General features: G+C 42.5%; 1 long non-coding RNA gene across 1 annotated transcript; it reads left to right on the top strand.

The window, feature by feature from the left end:
• Positions 1–402: 402 nt before the first annotated feature.
• Positions 403–5,646, top strand: LOC104857812. Its single transcript, XR_778995.1, has 3 exons — positions 403–484; positions 848–952; positions 5,616–5,646. It is a non-coding gene; the product is annotated as an uncharacterized LOC104857812 (long non-coding RNA).
• The last annotated feature ends 8,993 nt before the right edge of the window (positions 5,647–14,639 follow it).

The following is a 14,639-nucleotide window of genomic DNA, read 5'->3' as shown; positions in this document are numbered from 1 at the left end:
GACCTGTAATATGAAAAATATGCAAAGCTGAGTATCATACAATCACAATTGAGCTAAAAGTTTTCTTTCTCTTACTGCAGGATTGTGGGTGATCTTTGCCCAACAGCAAGAGGTTATGGAAGAGGTCTCGTCTGCAGAGGAGAAGGAAGAGAAAAAGGTGGAAGAATCCCTTACTTCAAATGAGATTGGGGATATGTGTAAAATGTGGAAAACAGTGCAAAATTTTGTAGAAAAGCAGCATCTGTATACAGCTGTTGCGATGTGGGCGATGAATCTGTTTACTGACAGTGCAATGTCACATTTCCATGAAATTATGAAAAGGAAGCAAAAGTGTTATTGGAAAAGCTCCTTGTTAAAGTTGCATGAAAACAAAGGATTCCACTGAGCCAATAAATAGCAGTGATTCTGCTAATGATAGAGAAAGTCTTCTATATAGTAACCTTCTTCTCTCTCATCTTCATACCAGCTATGAAGGTTTTCAAAGGTAAGCACAGGTTAATTTGTTTATTTTTCATTATATTTTGTATTTTTTATTATTCTGCATTATATTTTACAGTATTGTAATAATTTTATATGAATATTTTTGGGTTGTGAAAGGAGTCATCTGAGTTTCCATTGTTTCTTATGAGGAAATTGGCTTTGATATACAAGTGCTTTGGCTTACAAGCATGTTTCTGGAGTGAATTAAAAACTAAAGTTTGACTGTATATGCTATATAATCACATTTGCTAATATCCTGGCCAAAGAAGCCACGTGGTGAAGCCCATTATCATAAGTAACTAATGTATGTTTTTATCTCTGTATGGAAGGAACAACTTTTGTAATTTATATCTCTGTTTTCATCCAGTACCAGAAAAAAAAAAAAGAATCTTTGCTTTCAATGCACCACGTGAAATATATGTCTGAGAAAATATGAAGACAAAAATTTGCAAAGTTCCAGTATTTACAAAGGGTATATTTTCCTTTAATTTTTTTGCATCCATGTTTTCTTTCTTGTTCACCTTCTTACTCTTATAAATCAAGATCCCTAGCTGACAGTTACTGCATCAGTATATCTTCTTTTCATGGTACAACTCAAATAATATTTTAAATTTTTAAACAAGCTACTGTATTACACAAAATTATTTTTCTTGATTTTAAATATTCTTTTGTGAATAATATATAAAGGCATGTTCACTTTCCTGTTGCCAGGACAAAATACCCCATACCTTCAAATTAACAGAGGAGAGGTTTTATACTAGTGAATTTTCCTGTCACTGGGACAAAATTCCTGACATCCACAAGCTAAAGGAGGGGAGATTCAATTTAGCTTGGTTTTTGGGGGATTCAGTCTGTGGCCAGTTGGTGTCAAAGCAGAATTGGCAGAGTGGAGACGTATGTATGGCAGAGGAAAACTCCTCACCTCACAGTAGCCAGGAAGCAGAGACATAGTGATGAGTCAGGGAGGGAGATACACCTCTTGTCTTCATCACTTTTCTTGTTTCTGGGACAAAATACCTGACAGAGTTATAGGTGGAAATATTTATTTAGCTCATATTTTGCAGATGTTTTGGTCCATAATCAGTTGGCTCCAAGGCAGGGTGGCATGGCAGACAGGCATAGCAGAAGAGGCACTTTTCATGGTGTGTAGAAGGTAGCAAAGCAAGCAAGGTACCACCATAGCTCTTTTCTATTCCTTATATCTTATCCAGCTACTTAGGGTGGGTAGCACTCACACCTTTAATCCTAGTGTCCTTGATCCTAGCATTGCAGCATGAAACAATCCTAGTGTCACACACTCTAAATCCAGTCACCTCTGAAAATCCCCACCCATGAGAGTGTGAGGCTTTGGGGATATCCAGACATAGCTGTAACACCCTGTAAAGGTAAGCCCATAGTTACACACCTCTTCCATCTAGGCTACATCTCCTAACAGCATCTTTAGCCCTAAATGTATCAATGGCTCAATCCCCTGTTTAGTATAGTGCCAGCATGTTCCATTCATATCCTAAAATACACACCTTTAAACACAAAAGACTTAGGGGAAACATTCTAGATAGAAACCATAACATTTTGTACCTGGATCCCAAAAGGCTCACATCCATCTCATTATATAAAAGTATCTGGAGTCACCCAAATCTACAAGTTTCAGCAGTGCTGAAAAGTCAAAGTCCACAATCTCCTCTGAGACACAAGGCAAGCTCTTAGCTGTGAGGCACTATAAAAATCAAAAGGGAAGTCAAATATATCTAACATTCAATGACACAAGGTAAACACTCCCATTCCAAAGGGAGAAATAGGGCAACAGAAGGAAATTGAACCAAAGCAAGTCCAAAAACTATCAAGACAAACATGAAATCCTGTACTTCCATGTCCAGCACCTGGGACCTCTGACGAGCTTGTGCAGTCTTGGCCTCTGTGGCTTTTCCAGTTGCAGGCCACATGACCTCTCTGCTGGGCTGATTCTGCACACCGTCTGCAGCTTCCCTTGGCAGATGCTCTCTGTTCTTGGCATCTCCAGCTTGCCAGGGTCTCCACTGAACGTTGGACTTCACTCTCATGGCCTCGTGAGTTACAGACGTTTCTCCTTTAATGACTGAGCTCCATTCCTTTGACTAAATTATTACATGAAGTGGTTGCTAAATGAAGAATTTTATGTAGTATGTAGAGTACAATATTCAGAACAAAGGAATGGCCAAAAGGAACTCCAACTTAATGACTTTGCTTTTATTGATATATCTCTTGCATTCAGGACTGTACTGTATTACAGAACATAACACTACAGTACTGTACTGCATAGTTCAATCAGCAAAAATTACTGTAGTATATAATAAGATGTACTGTAAAAAGACATTGAGGTTCTATAAGTGAGATGTATAAAACTGTACAAAAAAGAAGCATGGGTTGTAAGTTTGAGTAGAGGATTTAAGTCTGAACAGTGCACCTCAGTCATAAGTCAGAACAGTCATTAAAAGGGGTTATTAAATGAGGGATACCTGTACTGTCTCAGGGGCACATTGCCTGGCCTCCAAGGCCTTCTTTAAAAATTTGGATGGAAGCTTCTGTGACCCCATAACTTCACTTTGCATGCCTGAAAAACCAGTAGCATTCACATGATACCAAGGTCTGCCACTAGCTTTCACAGTAACCCAGTTACCGTGAAACCTTACTGTAGCAGTCCATTAACTAGGTATCCCTGAATTAGCAGGAAACACTGGACTGTCTTCTCAAAACAAACTCTTTTGAGTGCCTTTACCCTTTTACACTCTTTAGCCTGTGATGGATGGGATTTTTGGATTCCAGAGATGTCCTCAAGGCATCTTTTTTTTGATCCTGTGCCAAATAGTTGTTCCCTTTTTAATGGTACTGAGCTCTTCAGAAGCCACAAGTCCTTTGATACCAGTTTACATATGGTTCCTTCTGAGTCCAAATTTAATATTTTCAAAATTTTCTGCTCTGCCTTTTGTGTCTAATTCTCACTGTACATCTCACTAAATGCAGCTAGCACCGTCCATGCCACAGCCTGAATGTTGGACTGTCTTGAGGTTTCACCCACTAGATCTATTGGTCCATTGCTGTTGTCAGTCTCCTGCAGTCTCAGGGTGTGGGCAAACTGAAGACAGATTTTTCTGCCACAGTGTAATACACACATTTGCCAGTGAAGTTTCTAGCTGAAACTTCCCGAGCCTGGTCCTTGTGTCTGCACTACTGTCAACATGCTGGTCTTCTGAATTCTGACCAGAATCATGCATCAGGCTCTACTTATAATCAATATTCTAAGGCTTCTCTAATATGCATTTTCAAATCTTTCCAAATTCCTCCCATAAACAAGTTCCAAAAGCTTCTAAACCACATGGTCAGGTATAATCAAACCAACGAACCCACTTCTTTAGTGCCAATTTTCAGTGTTAGTATTCCTGTCACTGGGACAAAATACCTGACACTCACAATTAAAGGAGGAGAGATTTATCCTGGCTCACAGTTTTGGGTGTTCAGTTCATGGTCAGCTGGCTCCAAGGCAGTGATGGCATTACAGAAGCGCTTGGCAGAAGAGAGCTACTTAAAGCTGCTTGTCTCATGGCATCAGTGGGGAGGGGTATGCTCCAAAGACAGGCCCCAGTTACACACCTCTTCTAACCAGGACCCACCTCCTAACAACACGTTTATCCATGGACTCATCATTGACTAAGCCCACGCATGAGCGAAACACCCCTCAACCTGGTCATGTCCCTCAAAGCCCTACCTCTAAACACGTGAAACTTGGGAAGCATTCTGACTTACAGCATAACAAGTTTATTTTGGTTCATGGTTTTAGAGGTTTTAGTGCACGGTTGGCTGCCCTCGAGGGAGATACATCATGCAGAAGGGCACGCAGCAAGGAAGCTGCTTAATGCATGGCAGCCAGGATGCAGAGAGAAAAGTACAGAACCAAGGACAGGAATCATTCCAGGTCATGCTTCCAGTGACCCACCCACCCATCCACTCAGGCCCCACCTCCTAATAGCACACACACTCCTCAGTGGGTCAGTGGTTAGTGTAGCACCTCATGATGCAGTCATGTTTCAAAAGCCCTCTCTCTGAAGAGGCTTTTAGGGGACATTTTAGGTCTAAATCATAACACAAGCTTTTGAAAATAATTTTAAATATTTAATAAAGGATTCATGAATAAATGCAGTATAGGTAATAACACACATCTGCACGCAGCACATGCACTTCGTAAGTATTGTAGGCTTTGCATTTAGAGATGGGGTAAAGCCATTTGATTGGGTCCTGCGAAATTTTAGAAATGTTAGAAAATACTGCAGTGGGAATTTAATGCCTTATTTGCTTAGGTTTTGCCCTCTTGGTATCAACTTCATCCCTTTTATTGAAGACCTGAAAGAACAAAGTTATTATTCAACTATTAAGAATAACTCATGTGAAAGATTAGTTATTAAATATTTAAATTTTTTATTCTTTTTCAAAGAAAGAAGTAATTAAAAGTAATTTTTCTTTTGTCTGTAGAGAAAATATATTAATCATTTAAATTGTTCATTTTCTCCCTTAAACTTAAAATAACTAATAATTTAATTTTTTTTGTTATAAAAGTAGGACATTTCAGAAAATATAGATAGCAAATACATGTCATTTGTAATGTTATAATTTAGATATTATCAGTTAACATTTTGGCGTATTTATCTTTTACCTTTCTTATATGTATGTATGTATAGTATTTAAAATAAATTTTTTGCTATACACCATATTTTTTGTGTGTATAGTTTATATATTCTGATTTTGCTTTTATCATTATCATGATGTTTTTCCTGTGACATATACAAAGTATATGTCAGAGTACATATTAAATATAGTTCAAACTCCTTCTATAAGTGATCCTAATATTCTGTCCTATCGGCTTACTCTAAGTTATTTAAATTGCTGTTCTACCTCTGTATTTCTCTTTTCTTTTCTTTTTTTGGTACTGGGGATTGAGCTCAGGACCCTATGCTTGCTAGGCAGGCGCAGCACCATTGAGCTAAATCCCTGGCCCTGCTTTCTGTATTTCTGATGAGTAGAGGCAAAGATTACACATTAAATATGTAATGTTAGAATTAAAATAAGACTTCTAATATTTTCATTTTCCTTCCTTTCTTTCTTAGAACCACAGAGCTTCCAACTTTCCTAATTGGGTGAGTAGATTTGATATCTTGTAACATCTAGACCATTGTTAAAGGCAACAAATACACAAAATTTTGTTTTGGGTTTAAAGGAAGTTTATATGGAAAGCATAGAAAGACAATGTACCTTCATTGGATTATTTTCCTTATATTTAAAAATATTGGTATCATGGATTATACACAGATCCATTTTAATCTATAGTCTGTTCCATGCAGTTCCACTACCTTATATAACTGTGATGCATAGGAATAGATGCAGGCTTTGTGTGAAGAAATAAATGGGTGAGTCTGGACTTATTTTCAAAATTGAATGTTAGTCCTACAGGAAATTTCTGAAACTCTAATGAGGAACATGTAATATCAAAGAAAGGAAATAAAATTCTACTGAATGAGTAGTTTTTGTGCTCATACCCGTGGTGAGTGTATTTTGAGCGGCCAGACCAGGCCTGCCTGGAGTACTGACCATTGGCTCTGTTATCATTGATTGAAAAGCAAATGGGTGGCCTAAGTCCTTTCCTGGTAGGGTCAATTTCTTTTCTTACTTTTAGGTTCAGAAACGGTTCTGACTTTTTTGATGAACATGGCTAGAGAATCTACTTTTGAGTAAAACTATTCAAGAAGACATCCTTGCTCATGGTTTAGCATACTTTGAAAGGAATTGCTTATGAGTTTCTTATGAAAATTTAATGGAACTTGTGATACAAAGTGAAATACTGGATGAACTTATGACAGGTTGACTTTAATGACAGCTAGAGATACAAATATCTCATTCTACAGATCATTTACCTAAAGCTATTAAATTAAATTTTCCTAAGTACCTTGCATGTTCAACTCTACATTTAAAGCAAGTGGCATTCTCCTTCAGGGAAATGAAACCACTTATGGTCATAAAATAAGAGATCTAGATTGGCCTTTCAATAAAGGGGTGAGTGTGCCAAAAGTCCGAAGGGTATTACTGTAACTAAAAATCTTTACTAAGTACTACAGAGTGCAAATGGAGTTTAAAGTTGGTCATTCTTGCTGGCACATGATAAAATACAATAACGATGATCAATATTAAAATGCTTCCTCGGAAGCAGGATGTCCTGAAGCGATGTAGAGCTCTAGGCCCGCATGGCTCTGTGCCATTGGTGAGACTGCCTGCTGCATGCAAAGAATGGGCTGTCTCAGTTGGAGGACTGTGCCAAGGAGGCCAGAGCAGGCAGGCCAAGGGTCGGCGGTTCACGGTTCGGGTTACTTGCCTCTTCCTTGGAAGCAGTGCTGACTGCAATGAAGACTGTGATGGTTAATCTTGATGGCCAGCTTGGCCGGATTACGAGGCGCCTAGAGGTGATTGCGCAGGGAGGGAGTTCAGTGGGTTAACTCACCAGTGAATTCACAGCTCAATAGGCTGTGAAGAGACAGGGCCTGGCTGGAGAAAGTGGGTCATGGGGCCATGTCCACAGCCTGCTTGGGCTCTTTCCTTTTCCTGCCTCCTGGCTGATGTGGAGTGAGCAGCTCTCCTCCACCAGGCCCTTTTGCCTTGATGTTTCTGCTTGGAGCCAGCTGACCACGGACCAAAACCTCTGAAACCGTGAGTCACAACAAACCTTTCCTCCTCTGAGTTGTTTTCTTTGGGTATTTGTTCACACGGGCAGTAAGCTGACTAACATAGACTCTGTAGGATTTTACCCAAGTCAGGAGCCAGTGCTTGTTCTCTGTGGAGTACTTTGGCAAGTAGGGCCGGCTCTAAGAAAAGCTGAGTAGTAATAGATAAGCAAGATCCTAGTTTTTGTGTTGTAACTCCTCCGTAGTCCACATTTCTTCCTGTCTCTTTAGAGTTTTGCTGTCTGTCTTTGTTATACTTTTCTTGTTGCCAAGATAAAATTCCTGATACCCTGAAGGTTTATTTAGCTCACAGTTTGTAGAGGCTTCATGTCAGAAGCAATTCTACATAATTTTGGGGAAAAATCATTTCACAATTAAAATTAGGATTAGGCCTGGTTCTCCTACAGGCCAGCTATGGCATGTCGAGACATAACTCCATTTTTGCCTCCTGTCACAACTAAAACCTCAGTGGTCCAGCAATGCTGTGATGCTCCAGGGCAGGATTACATCAGCTGAAGATGTCCTGGGGAGGAACAAAATCTTCTTATGTGTAGTTGCTCATTGTTCTGGGATTTTCAACCCCATTGCCCTCTGAGTCACCTGTTACATTTAGTACTCTCCATGTTCTGAATAAAGGTGTGGTAAGTTGGGGGCTTTCATCGTTGCTGCCCAGAGCAGCACTGATCAGGTCCACAGCTCAGCTTCTTCTCTAAGTCTCATTGTTCTATCTTTTCTGTCTAATAAGTTAATTCATCTTGTGCTGCCATGGCTTACAGGAGCCTAGGCCTTCCTGCAGAAGTTCTAGTAATATTCCCTTTCTCTCTTCCCTACAGTTTCAGCCCGTAGTCAGCTGGCTCCAAGGCAGGCTGGTACAGCAGAGGGGCATCAGAGAGTAGAAACAGTTCACGGTGTGGCAGGCAGAAGGCAGCAAGCAGCAGGCCGGCCTTTCCCTTTTATCATATCCAGGATGTAAGCCTTTTGGGGTGCCATCCACATGGGGGAGGTGGAGGTCTGTCATCCGTAAATTCATTCAGCCACACCTGGAACGATGCTAATTTTCATCTCGGGACTAATTTAATACCACACACTCTTAATCCCAATATCACACGCCCGACATCCAGCCAGCTGTGAAAAACCCCATCTATGAGCACAGAAGGCTTTGGGGGCACCTCTGGATGCACAGCACCACACTATCCTGTGATGACCCAAGAACAGATTTCTTCTGCCCGATACTTAGGATGGGCCTTCTGCACATTAGGCAAGTGCTGTAAAACTGAGCTATATCTGCAGCTGCCATCCCCCTTTTTTTGAGACAGGTTCTGCTGCTCAGGCTGGCGTCAAACTCCTAGGATGAAGGGATCCTTTTGTTTCAGCCTTCCAAACACCTTGCCCTCCAAGTCACCACCAGCCCTGTGTTTGACTCTACTTTCACACCTGGTGCATGATGTGATTATAAATTTCTGAGGTGTAGCAAGGACAGAAAGAGAAGATGTGGAAAACACTGTTGAATTAAATGATTTTTCCTTTTGATAAAATTAATGCTTCATGATTGTCTTAGTTTGCTCTGCTTGCCATAACAACATGGGTGGCTTAAGCACCTGACATTTGTTTTCTCACAGTCATGGAGGCTGAGAGCCTATGATTGCAGCCCCCTGCAGGGTTGTTTTCCTCTGAGGCCTCTCTTCTTTGCTTGCCAGCACCAGTGACGTTGTCTTGTGCTGTCCTCAAATAACATTTCCTCTGTGTGGAGAGAGAGATCTCTGGTGTTTCTCCCTTTTTCTGTGAGGGCAAGAAGATGAGGGACCTACCATTGGGACTATGTGTAACCTGACTTATCCCCGTACAGGCTCTGTCTCTGGATATAGCCACACTGGGGTCAGGGTTTCAGGCTGTGAGTGGTGGAGGTGCAGCTGTGGGACAGTTCAGTCCGTAATGGTGTCCAAGTAGAGAGCATGATGCACGAGCATGTAATAACCCAGAATTTCCCCAAAAGTCTTTCTCTATCTCTGCAGGCCAAATCCCAGGACTTTAGTGAAGATTTACTCTACTGCAGATGGACAAATAAACAGTCCACCATAGAAGAAACCTTATAAAAATGAATTAAGACCTAATTTGTTCCTCCTATATTTACTCACTTATGAGTAACTCTTCTCATTTCTGTGCTCAAGCATTTCTTCTTGCTGTGTGTAGGATGATCATTCATCCTGGCTGGCCAGGGTGGTGGTTCAGTAAAGCCTGCTGTCCTGGCCAGTTTTAGTACTGCCTCCCATTTCTTCCAATGTTTAGATGATACGGGCATCCTCCCTACATAGGAGTTTGCCAGGTTTAAGCTATATTTTAAAAAATAAAATCTCTTAAAATGAATTTTTTATCTTCCTTTCCAAGGGAATACACCAATACATCTCTTATCACCTTTACAGTTTCGTCTCTACTCTGCTCTGTGTTGTTACTCTTGCCCTCTCTTCTGTTTGTATTTGTGCATTTTCTTTCCCTTATGTTCTTGTCCTGTGTGTATCCCTTATATCATCAGTCTCCGTGAAGTCTCATCTGCGGCCAAGAAGGTGGAATCCTTCATGGCTGTGAATACCAGTTACAATTTCTTAAGCAATTCCAGAAGGTCAGATCAGCAGGCATACAACTCTTAACCAGATTTTTAAAAGTATGATGCTAATTATGTGGCTTTACTTACCACTAAAAACATCTGCACTTAATCTGTTGTGGTAGAAGCTCCACTTATCAGTGCCTGAGCCAGTGGAGCCCACAGCATTGTCTCCTTTCCCAGCCGCTTGTCCCAGCCTTATCGCTAGCCAAGGCCTGCATCTGTGGTCATCCCTCCCTCTTACCTCCCAGCCAGATGTTTATTTCTGGGGCAGAAGCCTTGGGTGGGAAAGGGATGGGCTTCCTTCGTGCTGCTATCAGACGACTTACCGTGTGTGCCGGGAGAGGGAGTGGGCTCAGCACATTGTTAAGTAGTCTCTGTGTGGAGGTGATCGGATTACACGGTTAGTGGGCACCAGGTTCTCTGAACCATGCTGTGGGTCTGCTCTGTGGTGACCTTCAGTCTGAGAGTCCGTTCCAGGGACAGGGACAGGACGACACTGTCTCACTTACCTCTACTCTCCATGAGCGCCTGTAATTATATCATGGGTGGGTCTTGGGCATTTTACAGCATTTACAAATGTAATCTACCATTGTGACGTCTCAAACTTTGTTACCCACACAAAGCAGAGTAAGATAGCCAAGTAAGCCTTTTTTTTTTCCCCGGAGAGAAAGAAGATTAAAAATACTAGATTAGCAAGCACTGCACCATTAATCATGTATCACCAAAGCCACATAGGTGCTGTACAGGATAAATAAAAATAAGAAAACCGAAACAACAACCTAAGAAGGAAAGCTCAATACTGCTGATAAGTGTTATGGGCTCCTTGCTCTGAAAGTTCAATTTGTTCTTCGGTTGCAGCATGGAGATTCGAGAGGTAGAGAAGTAATTACTCCTGTCCCAGGAAGATCAGACTGTAGCCCATTAAGGATTTATTGCCAGCTCTACAGATGTATGTAAAATGGAATAACCCATAGCCGTCGCGTTGTAGTTTTCAATAGATTCTGAACAGTGTACCTTTGTTAATGAGCTTGCTTCCTTGGTAGCCACACCTTTCCTCTAAATCACAAGGGAATGTAACACAATTTAAATGAAGTTGGTGTGGAATTAATGAAATGCCTGACACTGTCTTGAGAAAAGAGCTTGGAGCGCCTCTGAGAGAGGGTAGAGACTGGAGGGCAGTGTGGGCTGTGTGAGGCGGAGGGAACCTCCCCGCAGACCTCACTCCCAGGCCCTCAGCCCGCGCTTGGAGTCTGTCGGGAAAGAGGGACAGGACGTGGCAAAGCGGCGGTGCCCAGGCCAAGGGACAGCGCTGGCCCGGCCTTGGCGCCAGCCGCAGGAGGACGAGGAGGAGTGGCCCGGCCTGCGGGGCTCTGGCCTGGGAGCCCAGCGTCTGGGGGCAGCTGGGGATGACCTGATTTCCTCGGGCCTCAGTTTACCCGTCTGTACTGTGAGCACCCAGTGCTTGGGTGGGGTTTGCAGTGTCTGTGCAGTACACGGGCCGCTGTAAGCACTGCGCAGGTTGGTTACGGAAAGCGTTTCTCCTTTGGGAGGGTACTGGGGTTGAGTCCCTCCCCGCTTTCTACTTTAATTCGAGACAAGGTCTCACTAGACTGCTGGTTGCCCAGGCTGGGCTCCAGCGCTCGGTCTGGGTACCTCAGCTCGCGGTGTGAGGATTGCAGGCCTGCACCGCTGTATCTGCTATGTAACGGCAAAATTGCTGTTAAATAAAATTTAGAAATGGCTAATATTACAAACCACAGACATCTAAGTAAGATCTGCCTTCTAATGAACAACTAGGATTGACCTTGGCAGCCATAAGGTAATTATTATTTTCAAGGTCCCCGCAGGGATGTTAGGTTGATCCCGGAGAGAGAACAGGTCTCTAGGGACCAAAACCTGGAGGAAATTCGGACTCTGGGGCCAGTACCCTCCAGACTGAATTCCTCTTCTATACCGAGCCTCTCTTCCTCGGGGAATTTCTTTCCTCAGTGGCGCCTACATTGTCAGTGCACGGTGGCCCCCTTTTCTTCCCTGGTTCCGCCTTGCGGTGTGAGGACCACAGGGGACCCGGCTGCCTCCGCCGCCCCGGTCTCGGTGCCGTCCTCTGGCCCTTCCGTCTGCCTCTGGGTGACGAGTGATCCCGTAATCTTCTGCCCCACTCCCATGCTTGTTTCTCTCCTGTCTGGCAGACTTCCACAGGCCCTCACTGTTTAGCAAAATACAGCTAATCTGTCTTCTCAGGGAATGGGGGACTTTTCACAGTAAGAACTTAGTTTAACTTGGTAGCTTTTCACGCACCTCGTTGATCCCACCAAGCCAGGCCACACGGATCTCCCACTGGAGCCAGCACTCGTTCTTAACTTCAGCCTCCGCTGCCCAGCCCCAAATTTGTCTTTTCTGAATTCTTTTCTCTGGTCCCTGACTTTCCATAGCTGGAATCCCTGTAAGACCCTGATTACACTCTAGCTAACAGTTGGTGTTACGGTTGTTGGGCTGACACCTACCATCGCTCCTTGCATCCGGGATCATATTGGCCTAGCCTGTTTTTTTAAAATCATTTTGATATTCTCTGTACTTCCTTAAACTTAATAGGTACTCAAATATGTGTGACTAAGCTAATAATGAATGAATGCCGCTAATTAACTCTATGACCCAGAAAATCTCACTTTTTGCTTGAACATCTTGATTTATAAAATAGTAAGTTTAAAGGAGAATCTCAATATCTATTCTCCCTTCCAACTTACAAAGATTGCATTTCTAAAGCATTCCATGTCTGACAAAGGAAGATTGCAATATATTCTAAAACGTATAAAGATAGTATATTTAAATGAGCATTAAAACTCTTACTATAACTGTTTCCCTTTCCCCAGCTTCACACTTCTGTATCAAGCACAGATGCCATTATTGTTAGAAAACTAGTTAATAAGAAATCTTGTCTTAAATGGAGAAATATATAACCAGATTTTCAGTGACTGATAGGCAAAGAGAATCTATTACTAGGCTTTTATGATCTGACAGATTTCCCCCCAATTTAGAGTTGTTTCCATCCTCTAAGAAGTGGCGAATGTCATATACTTTTATTCAGATTTTAAATACTTTTATTCAAATTGGTTAGTGTTAGTGGCTCTCTTCTCTCAAAGTTAGGAGTACTGTTCCATCACATTCTGTCACTGCTTTGTTGCGACTTCATCTGTCTCCTGAAGCTGCCCTTGCTCACCTGTTTCTCAGGCCCTTACAGTGATATATGTGACAAGTTCTCCACCGGTGCCTGATGTGTTCTTCAGACTTAAGTCCACAAGGGGATGCTGTGTGCAGGTCTGAGAAGACTCTGGACCTGGTCAGCAGGACACTTCCCACTGGCATTTGACTCTGTTTTCACAGAATCAGTTAAATCAGTGGGTGCGTGTATTGTAATTCTTGACTTGGGTGCAACAGTTATATTTTACTTGGCATTCACTGAATATTTCCATTTAAAAGTTTTCTTATCCAATAATAAGCAAAATAATTCCAGTGCCCATCTTCCTTTTTCACTTGAGAGAGACAAGAATTTCTGTAATATGCTTGTGGCAAGGCTGGAGTTTTGAAGCTGTTTTTATCTTGTGTCTTGATTTTTCATAATCTGGGACTCTCCACGTGTAAGTTTTTATGTCCTGTCATGAAAGGGTGTCACTGATGATTCTAGTTCTTTTGGAGATTAGAATAATTCCACATTCAGCTCATAACTGCTTCTCTGCTTGAGTTTGCATTGCAAGGACAGTGCTCTTCTAGTCATAGTTTTAGTGGTGTTTTGCTACCTTTGCAATTTGGGAACACTTATGCATTGGGCAGTTTTAACAGATGGGGAGAATAGGTTTATAGGTTTACCTTGTGACAATCATTTCTTAAATGACCACAGATTTATCATCTTTCCAAACCCCAGACTCGCTGGCCCTCTGTAATGTGCTCCGTAGCAGGAGGAGCAGTGTGTGGCCGACAGCTGTCAGAGGGCTCTGCTCAGCGATGCACGTGGGAAATACCGGTGCTTCCCACCAGAGTTTCTGCATGTCGAGTCTCTTCAATGACCTAAATCACACCTCAGACAAATTTCCCGACGTTTTCCTTCACTTTGAAGTATAAAACAGTCTCGTGTTTAGTATGACGATGACTTGTCTAATCCAAATACAAGCTTCTTTCCTCTGCTCACCCTGGTCTCTCCAGTCCCAGGGCAGTCATCTTCCTGGTCTCACAACCTGCAGCAGCAGTGGTCTGGCCCCACACATACGTATGGAATTGCCCTCAGTGCACTAGCAGTAGACGCAGGCTGATGGAAACGTGAGAACAGGCGAGTCAGCTACTGCTGTTGTCAGAGGCAAGGCAACCGTCCGGCGTTTTAGTAAATTTCTGAACAAAACCAATTATAACAACGCTCAACTTGCACAGTGGTTGTATTCCAAGCAAATTCTGTCCATTTTATCATGCCAGACTTTCTCGTACAGCTATGGTGGACTGAATTGTGTCAGCTGAATCCTCCTTCCATGAGCCAGGTGGGGAGAAAACAGAGACTGTTCAAAAGCAGTTCGGCATCACCGTGCATCCAGAGATAGATGGAACCTGGATCTAGCAGGGAAGATGCTCTGTACCAGACGGTGTACAGGATGTGGAAACATTGATTTCCAGATGGGAAGAAACTAAGCTGAACTTTTGGCAGCTGGGGGATGGAAGTGAGAGGTGAGGGCCTCCCCGGGAGGAGGGCTGGGCTGTCAGCTGGGATGCTGAAATGACAAGCAGACCAGGCCTTACAAAACTGAGGCCTCGCCTTCAATTAATACACTATACAG

Source organism: Fukomys damarensis, unplaced genomic scaffold, assembly GCF_012274545.1.
Source record: "Fukomys damarensis isolate Sample0158 unplaced genomic scaffold, DMR_v1.0_HiC HiC_scaffold_27, whole genome shotgun sequence".
NCBI classification, from domain to species: Eukaryota; Metazoa; Chordata; class Mammalia; order Rodentia; family Bathyergidae; genus Fukomys; species Fukomys damarensis.
This window is presented reverse-complemented; position numbering and strand designations above follow the sequence as displayed.